The sequence below is a fragment of the Pinus tabuliformis genome, chromosome 1_1, assembly GCF_031772625.1.
Source record: "Pinus tabuliformis cultivar Carrire ecotype Pingquan chromosome 1_1, CPIR1, whole genome shotgun sequence".
Lineage (NCBI taxonomy): Eukaryota > Viridiplantae > Streptophyta > Pinopsida > Pinales > Pinaceae > Pinus > Pinus tabuliformis.
The window spans coordinates 27,657,924-27,667,077 of NC_142297.1; the positions used below are offsets into that span (position 1 = coordinate 27,657,924).

The 9,154-nt window shown below is 39.4% G+C and overlaps 1 pseudogene; it reads left to right on the forward strand.

The window, feature by feature from the left end:
• Window positions 1-3,790: 3,790 nt before the first annotated feature.
• On the forward strand, window positions 3,791-8,706 carry LOC149211432 (pentatricopeptide repeat-containing protein At3g12770 pseudogene; annotated as a pseudogene).
• The last annotated feature ends 448 nt before the right edge of the window (window positions 8,707-9,154 follow it).

Below are 9,154 nucleotides of genomic sequence, written 5' to 3' on the forward strand. Positions count from 1 at the left end.
ACGTGATATTTGCGGAGATATGATCTGAGGAAGTTGGTCTTTTTGTAGACTCCTGAATTACATTAAAAAAAGGTGACTTGGGGAAAATCGTCATAACTTTCTCTCTGGGGATCGGATTAAAATTTCGTAAGAAGTTACAAAAAGAGGATGGACTGTAGTTTCTTGTATGTGTGTTTCAGATTCAAAGGATGAAACAGTGACTCGTGGCACGTCGTACAAGTTCGCTCTACTGAACCAGGCTAAAAGCAAGTCACTGTGGGAGATTTCACATAACTCTTCCTTGGGGAATCCAATTTGGCTCAAACTTGTGGCATGGGAAAGAGGACGTAGAAGGCTACTACAGGTAGTAATTTTAGAACTAGATGATCCGAAATTATAGAGATACATCAGATTCAATATCAAGCTTCTATAAAGTGAAAAAAGGTGTGTAGTTTTTTTTTTTTAAATTTTTGTGTAAGCTTGGTTTAACGGAATTCAAAGGGCATAGTAAAGCATTATTATCGGTAACTGATTCCCCGAGGAAAGAAAATGCAAACACCTAGTAAGGAACCTGAAAGATCTAGCATGAATCATGAAGAAGAGGAAGAAATGCTACATGATATATCAAAATTACAAGAACAAGTGCAACAAATGTCACGCTCACAAAAGTTAACAAATGCTAAGATAAATAGTGTGGAAGCTAAGATAAGTGGCATGGAATCTAAGGTAAATGGCGTGGAATCTAAGATAAATGGCATGGAAGCTAAGATGGATGAGTCGAAGACAGATTTGAAGAGAGACATGGCAGATTTGAAGATAGATTTGAAGACAGACATGGAAGAATTGAAGAAGTTGCTACAAGAAAGGGTCACTAATGGTGACAAGGTAGTAAAGGAAACTCATGATGAGAACAAAAGAAATGTTAATCATGATTCCATAGACGCGAATGTTGGATCGAAGAATCACCATATTCCAAAAATCGATATGAGGAAGTTTGATGGCAAGGATCCCGCCACATGGATATTACAAATGGAGCAATTCTTTGATCTCAATAATGTGGAAAATGCACAAAAGGTACGTATGGCAACTGTATATTTGGAACCAAATCAGTTTGTATGGTATCAGTGGCTTTTTTCTCGTAAACAATTTATTACTTGGGCAATTTTTACGGAAGAATTGATAGCACATTATGAAGATACAAAAAGCAACACTTTTTTTAGCCAATTGATAAGTCTCAAACAAAAGGGTTCAGTAATGGAGCACATTGAGGAGTTCCAAAAATTGAACATAAGGGTAAAAGATATTCACGAGGAGCATAGGATTGATGTGTTCATAGGGTCTTTAAAGGATAATATCCAACATGATGTTCGCCTTTGGGAACCTGATTCATTAGAGAAGGCATTCAGGTTAGCAAGAAAAATGGAAAGCAAAATTATGGCAACCAGGAAGCATACCACTCACAACTATAAAGACGGAAGTGTTGCTACCCCTAGTCTTCCACAACCTATAAGGTTGACACCACAACAATTGGAAGAAAAAAGAGCAAAAGGGCTTTGTTACAGTTGTGATAGCAAATACACTAAAGGTCATAAGTGTGCCGAGAAGAAATTATTTTACATAGATTGTGAAGAGGAAGAAGAAAAGGAGCAAGAAAGGTCAAAAGAAGAAGATATACTCCAGGAACAAAGCCTAGATGAAGAACAAATAAATCCGACCATATCTTGTAATGCATTGGCAGGAATTACCACTCCTCAAACCATCAAGATAGAAGGACAAATCAAGAAGAAAAAGGTAATAGTGTTGATTGATTCAGGAAGCACCCACAATTTTATTCATTGTAGGTAGCAAAAGAATTGAATTGCTTCTTATATCCAGCACCAGAGTGTCAAGTGATGATTGCAAATGGAGGAACAATAAATTGCTCTGGAAAGTGCCATAATATCAAGCTATCCATGGGAGAATATGTATTGACTAGCCCTTTTCTTGAGCTGGTTTCATAACAGAGTGCTTCCTCAGAGAGAGCTTGTTAGCTTCATGTTTAATTCCTTATAAACATGTTGAAAGAAGAGCTAGTCCAAGGATTGGATCTAGATTTGAGATTTTCGAGTAGAGGTTCAATGCATAATAATGTATACTCTTTATTATAATAAATATTTATATCTTTTTCCTATGTGGTTCATGGACCCTAGAGATCGATGATCACTATGTCCACAAAATATCTGTACCAGGCAGATCCACTCGAAGGGATCACTTCCTACCAACTCAACTATTGAGCCTAACCCCGAGAGTGTTGAGATAATTGAACCCATAACCTCTCAACAGTAAAGGTGTTTTAACAATGAGGACTCAATCGATTGAACTAACCCTCGAGGCTATAATAGAATATTATTTCATCAAATTAATAATTTACAACTTCTTATAAAATAATGTTATTCCATCCTATATATATATATATATATATATATATATATATATAGTTTAAAGATATTTTATGAAGAAATTCAAAAGATGTTTCCCCACGTCATTGGCTCGAAACTCTGTGGGAAAAAATTCATTCATGCTAAGGGCTAGTGTGGCCCAGACCAGGTGTTATCTCAGAGTGATTTTGATGGCTTAGATGCCCTTGAGTCGCGATTACTCAAGCCACATGTTAGGTGTGCCAGTCATCTCAAGCCTCACATTACCTAACAGAAAAAAAAGATGCTTCCCCACATTTATGGATGATTTTTTCAATATTCTTTGCATAGATTATATATTAATGTACCTCACTAAAGGGGTTTCAAATTGTGCCCCCCCCCCCCCCCCCCACGTCATTGGCTCGAAACTCCGTGGGAAAAAATTCAGTCATGCTAAGGGCTAGTGTGGCCCAGACTAGGTGCGATCTCAGAGTGATTTTGATGGCTTAGATGCCCCTGAGTCGCGGTTACTCAAGCCACATGTTAGGTGTGCCAGTCATCTCAAGCCTCACATTACCTAACAAAAAAAAGGATGCTTCCCCACATTTATGGATGACTTTTTCAATATTCTTGGCGTAGATTATATATTAATGTACCTCACTAAAGGGGTTTCAAATTGGCCCGCCCCCCTCGCCACCCCCAACATGGAACTTGCAAACACATAGCAATATTCACAACAACTAAATGAGCTCACTCCTTTAGTTGTTTTGTTTACAATTTGCTATAACTAATGCATTATTCTATCAGATACACACACATTTTAAAATTTTGTCCAATTAATGGAGTGACTATTCAACCAAATTCACCAAGGGTTTACACCTTTTGTTCCCAAACAAATTTTGATAAAAAAACTTAAAAGATGTTTTCTCACATTTTGTAGATAAAATTAAAGAAGTATCCATAATAAACCCATGGTGTAAACTAGATCACCTAACTTAAAAGTATGAATTGAATACATATTCCATGAACCTAGACAAATACATAAAAACATTGACATCAACTAGTTAAAAACCACTAATAAGAACTTACACCTTTTTACCACAAAATTACTATTTTGTAAATTCACCATCAAACTATTCTATTGAATTCACAAAGTATTATATCTCAATGTATCAAAAATACTATTACATCATATTCATAAAGTACTTACACTACTTACACTGAATTCTAAGTACTCATTCATGTTGCTCAACCAATGAAACTTTAGTCCGTGCTTTTTCTACCACCCTCTTCACTATGAAACCACAATCACAACTCTCACATAAAGTTATTGAGTTATTATTGAATGCCTTTGAAATATTGTAATGTAACTAACACACATAAAATTTCCATTGAATTGTTGGGTGGTTGAATGCTTTGGATTTCAGGTAAATGTTTTAAAGGTTGATCATCTATGTTGATTGCTTAGGTTGTTCGCCACGTTTTTAACTCATTTATACAAGTAAAGGTAAACATATAGAGTACACTGTCTGACATTTGCCACTGATACGATGTTTTCCGTGGAGCACAAGCGTGACTATTGCGATGGAAATTATGGAATTGGCTTCCATCACCATTACCGTCGCCGCTTCCTTTATTTCTTAAACGCGGCCTTCTCTGCTTGTACCAAAGTCACCCATTGCAGTACTTTTCCTGTAAGAGATCAAATGATACGCGATTCACTCGACTCACAGGCTAAAAGCGCTATGAATCTTTCTTCCGCCGATCCCTCCAAATCCCAGATCAACGACAAGTGTATTTTTCGTTCATTGCAGGACTGCAACGACATAAAAATGCTAAAACAACTCCACACCCAGCTGATCACAGCTGGGTGTGACCAAACTGAAGCCAAGCTTATCAATAAATATGCTATGTTTGGCAGCATGCAGGATGCATGCCAAGTGTTTGACAAAATTTGCCAACCAGAGCTTTTTGAATGGAATTTGATGCTTAGAGGCTATGCCACCAATGGGCTGTTCAAAGATGCCCTTGATCTGTATTATCAAATGCAGTGGGCAGGAATAATACCTAACTCTTACACATTCAACTTTGTCCTCAAGGCCTGTGCTGGCCTTTCAGCATTTCAACATGGTAGGTTGAGTCATGAGCAGGTTATCAGGCGTGGATTGGAATTGGATATTTTTGTGGCGAATGCCCTTGTTGACATGTATGCTAAATGTGGAAGTATAGATGCTGCCCGCCGAATTTTTGATAGAATGTCTGTAAGAGACGTGGTCTCATGGACAGCAATGATTGCCGGATATGCTCAAAGTGGACATCCAAATGAAGCCTGGATTCTCTTCAACAAGATGCAGCTCTCTGATTCGAGGCCAAATTCTGTCACCGTGGCCAGTGTTCTCCCTGTGTGCGCCGATCTGGGAGCTCTGCCGGAAGGTAAGGGGATTCATTGTTATGTGCTTAGAAATGGGTTTGAATCGGACGTTATTGTAATGACTGCTTTGGTAGACATGTATGCTAAATGCGGTAGTTTAGACTTTGCACGCAAATTGTTTGACAAAATGCCTAAAAGGAATGCGCTCTCATGGAGTGCTATGATTGCTGGGTATTCTCAGAACGGACAAGGAATCAAAGCCTTGGAGCTTTTTAATCAAATGCAACTCTCAGGAGCGAAACCCAATTCGGCCACGATGGTGAGCTTGCTTTCCGCCTGTGCTAGTTTATTTGCTCTGCAACAAGGTCAGTGGATGCACTGTTACATAATTAAGAATAAATTTGAGTGGGATGTTGTTCTGGCAACAGCTCTTGCAGACATGTATGCTACGTGTGGAATTTTAGAGGTTGCTCGTCGGTTGTTTGATAAAATGCCTGAAAGAAATGTGGTTTCATGGAATGCAATGATTTCCGGGTATTCTCAGAATGGACATTTTAAAGAGGCGCTGACACTGTTTAATGAAATGCAGAAGGGTGACATAAAACCGAACACGGTGACGTTGGTGAGTGTGCTCCCAGCCTATGCCAATTTAGGAGACTTGGAACAAGTCCAGTGGATTCATAACTATATAATGCAAAGTGGTTTTGAGTTGGATGTTTCTCTTCAGAATTCCCTTGTAGCTACGTATGCGAAATGCGGGAATGTGGATGTTTCTCGCCACTTGTTTAATAAAATGTCAAAAAGAAATCCAGTCTCATGGAATGCAATGATTTCTGGTTATACCCAAAGTGGCCATGCTGACGAGGCCCTTGCACTCTTTAATCAAATGCTACTGACCGTGGTGAAACCTGATGCTGTCACCATGGCCAGTGTGCTTCCATCATTTGCACATTTAGCGGCTTTGCAACAGGGCAAGTGGATCCATGGCTACATTATTAGATGTGGATTTGAGTCCGACATTGTTGTGGCGACAGCACTTGTAGACATGTATGCAAAATGTGGTAGTATAGATAGTGCACGCCAGTTTTTTGATGAAATGTCTAATAAAAATCTAGTCTCGTGGAATACAATGATTGCAGCATACGGTATGCACGGGTATGGGGAGGAAGCGCTTGCACTTTTTGACCTGATGCAGCCAGAAGGCACGCAACCGGATCACATCACCTTTATTTGTGTTTTGTCTGCCTGCAGTCATGCAGGGCTGGTTGATAAGGGATGGCAGTACTTTTATTGTATGGGTAGAGATTATGGCATTACTCCTGGGGTTGACCACTATGCATGTATAGTTGATCTTCTTGGCCGTGCTGGTCATTTGGATGAGGCAGAGCACTTGATTAGAAAGATGCCATTTGAACCGGGTGCTAGTGCATGGGGTGCTTTGCTAGCCGCCTGCAAAATGCACTCCAATATTGAGCTAGGAGAACGTGCTGCACAATATCTCTTTGACCTGGAACCTGATAATGTTGGATATTATATATTGCTTTCAAATATATATGCCGCAGTTGGCAGATGGGATGGTGTAGCGAAGATGAGAACAATGATGAAAGACAAGGGGTTGAAAAAAGCTCCAGGTTGGAGTTTGATTGAGGTAAATAACACAGTTCATGTGTTCTGTGCAGAGGATAGATCACACTCTCATTCTGAAGAAATTTATGCAACATTAGAGGCCTTGACTAAGCAGATGGAGGCGGCAGGTTATGTGCCTAACATAAACTCCGTTCTGCATGATGTTGAGGCAGCAACGAAGGAAGATATGCTCTACACTCACAGTGAGAGGCTGGCCATTGCCTTTGCGCTTATCAGCACAAGCCCTGGAACCCCTATACGGATTACAAAAAACCTGCGTGTGTGTGATGATTGCCACACTGCCACCAAGTTGATATCAAAGATTGTCACTCGTGAAATTATTGTGAGGGATGCAAAACGTTTCCATCATTTCAAGGATGGATTTTGTTCCTGCAAGGATTACTGGTAATGCTGCTTTAATGGAAAACTAGTACAGGCGGAGGGAACTGCAAATTGGGTGTATTAGTTTCCTGGATTTACACCTTGGGTATAAGTGTTAGACACTTTCATGCAGATATTTGCATTACGAGATCTAAGTTGTAAAAGTTGTGAAACACAAAAACAGTGATTGGGAAGACTGTATAAACTGCAACTAAGTGCATAATTAATCTTCTTGTCCCTTCTGCCTATTTGAACAAGGCAGAAGGTTTCATTTGAAAGATTTGAGCTGGGCGCTAGTGTTTGGTGAGGTTTGGTAGGCACCTGTGAAATTCAGTTAAACTTGAACATTGAGCTAGGAGATTGTCTAGCTCAACATCCTTTTGACTTGGACCCTGCTAATATTGGATATTGTGTACTACTTTCAAATGCATATCATGTGGTTGGCAGTTGAGATGGTGTAACAAATGTGAGAATAATCATTGAAGGACTAGGGTTTCGAAAACAAACCCCAGGATGGAGCTTGACCGAGTTAAAATAACATGGTTCCTGCATGTCTTGTGGAGGATAAATAACACTCTCCATCTGAAGAAATATATGCCACACTGGAGACCTTGGCTACGCAAATGGAAGAGACAGGTTTTGTGCTAACACAACCTCTGGGCAGCACGATGTTGCAGCAGCAGTACAGGAAGACATGTTCTACACTCATGCTGAGAAGTTGGGATCTGTATACGGCTAATGAAAAGCCCGTGTATATGTGATGCTTGCTGTACTCCCACTAAGATCATATTGAAGCTTCTAAGGAATGAATTATTGTAAACAATGCAAAAGGTGTATTGTAAGCAATGTAAAAAGCTTCCATCATTTCAAGGATGGATTTTGTTCCTGTAAAGACTACTGGCAGTGCTAATTAAAATGGAAAACAAGTATAAGCATATACAGCTACAAACTTATACACATTAGTTTCTTGGATTTGCACGCTGTGTAGAATACTAAGTTATACATCATGTATACATTTGCATGGAGATCTAAATTGTAAAATTGTGTAGCACAAAAGAGTGACTTGTGAGAGTCCAAACTTGGTGAATTATTGTATGTGAAGACAGTATAAACGACAATTAGATGCATAATTGATCTTTTTGGCTGTGCTGGCCATTTAGATGAGGCAGAGGACTTCATTCAAGAGCAGTGTGCTAGTGTGTGGGGAGCTTTGCTAGGCACTATGGAATTTCACTTGGACATTGAGCCAGGAGAACATGTAGTGCAACATCGTTATGTCTTGGAGTTTGACAATATTAGATGTTATATATCACTGTCAAATGTGTATCCTGTGGTTGGCAAATGGGAAGGTGTACCAAAGGTGAAAACAATGATTGAAGACAAGCAGTTGGAAATGAAACTCCTGGAGTCCTGGATGGAGCTTGATTGAAATAAATAACATGGTGCATATATTCCTTGCGCGTATAAGCGCTCTCAATCTGAACTAATTATGCTACATTGGAGACATTGGCCAGGCAGATGGAGGAAGCAGGGGATGTGCCTACCAGGAAATTTGTGCTGCATGTTATTGAGGCAGCAGCAAAGGAAGACATGCTCTACGGTCATACTGAGAGGCTGGCTATTGCCTTTAGGTTTATTATCACAAACCCTGGAACTCCTACACATATCACAGATCACCTGCATCTGTGTGACAATTTTCTATAGTGCCTTTGAGTTCATGTTGAAGATTGTTTTATGTGAAATTACTGTGATGAATGTAAACAATTTCCATTATTTCAAGGATGGCTTTTCTTTCTGCAAGGATGAATGGTGGTGCTTATTGAAATGGAAAACAAATATAAGCTCAGACATGCATGCATACTCTCACAGCCTGCACAGTGCTCAGACATGAACACATATACTCACAGCCTGCACTTGCATCTTGCAACAACTTTGGAAAATGCTCATCTCCCCAAACTTTAACAGTTTTGACAGTATCAATGTTGTGCTATCTGCAATGGTACTATGAATTTAAAAATCACAAACCTATGACTGGTACCATACTGAAATTAGTCACATTTAGGTCCATTAATTTTTGTGAGAGTTCTTGCTCTAGGCCCATTGCCATCTCCTGCGATGTCAAGAAACAGTGAAAACAGTGACCCTGCTTCACCAGTGTATCATAGGAAATTGTAGTTTAATTAACAAATATTAATGGCGTTGCCAAAATATTTGCAGTAGGTACATAAGAGAATCGGAAGGAACTGCAACTTTTTCTGCAAAGTAAATTGTTCAACTACAGCATCTTTTGCAGCTTGCTCAAGCTCTGCGACCACTTTATCTGGGAAGACTGAAGGAGTTGATACAGGAAAACACACCATTGTATGTTTTGTACAACGACACAACAGCTAGCATATGAGTT